The sequence below is a fragment of the Triticum dicoccoides genome, chromosome 6A, assembly GCF_002162155.2.
Source record: "Triticum dicoccoides isolate Atlit2015 ecotype Zavitan chromosome 6A, WEW_v2.0, whole genome shotgun sequence".
Lineage (NCBI taxonomy): Eukaryota > Viridiplantae > Streptophyta > Magnoliopsida > Poales > Poaceae > Triticum > Triticum dicoccoides.
The window spans coordinates 620,009,286-620,010,243 of record NC_041390.1 but is presented as its reverse complement, the minus strand read 5'-3'; positions in this window follow the sequence as shown (position 1 = coordinate 620,010,243).

Here is a 958-nt window from a genome sequence, read left to right as displayed (position 1 = left end):
GGATTCCTATATCTCACCCGTGTAGGCTCTACCTTAATATTCTTCTACATGGGGCTCCTCGCCAATCGTCATGAAGTTGCCTCGGTAGTTCTTGCTGGCGTATTATATCTGGAATGTAGTGACCCTTGGAATAATTGGAGATCAACGCATAAATGTCCTGAACTTTTTTGGCATGCTACATGGTTAGGTGTTAATAAGGTCCCCAGGAGGTTGTGTACGATGTTACGGTCCAATATCTCGCATAGTTTTTCTCTAGGTTTATTTCAATTTTAATTGAACTTGTCCAATTTAATTGCAGTATGTCGAACTTGGCATGAATTAGGCCTGGTTGGTTTGCATGAAAATGGTTGTGTTTGCATCAAATTCACCCGGTTTGTTGGATTTAAGTTTAAAATGTGCACCAACATTTCGAGCATACGGCTGGATCTCCGGCTTTCTTATTCGTGTCTATAGACGCGTCAAATAATAAGTCCAATTTGGGGCACGGCCTTAGAGATGCCGTTTGCGAAGAACTATATATATGTGTTCATGATGTGCATTTGTATGCGTCATGCATGTGCGTAGCTAGCCGCTGCGCCTGCGTGGAAGCAACTGACACTATCAAGATTAGTTTTTGACCGGACTACGTGCCTACCAAGATTAGTTTTTGATCGGACTACGTGCAAGTAGACATGCGGCAGCAAGCCTGTCCATCTCAGACAGGGACAACCCAACGGTGGGCGACGAGCTGCTGCTGGGAGGTTGACGAGCTCAGTGGCGGAGACAGGTCTGGAGCAGCTAGGGCTATAGCCCCAGCCTAGAAACAACTTTCTTTATAATTTCTTCATGCAAAACATAGAAAATCATAGAAGTTTATCATTTAACATAGCACAGTCCTAGGCATAATCTGCATCTAGCTCCGCCACTGGACGAGCTCAAAGTACGTACGTACGTACACACATCGGTAGGTGGGTCAAGC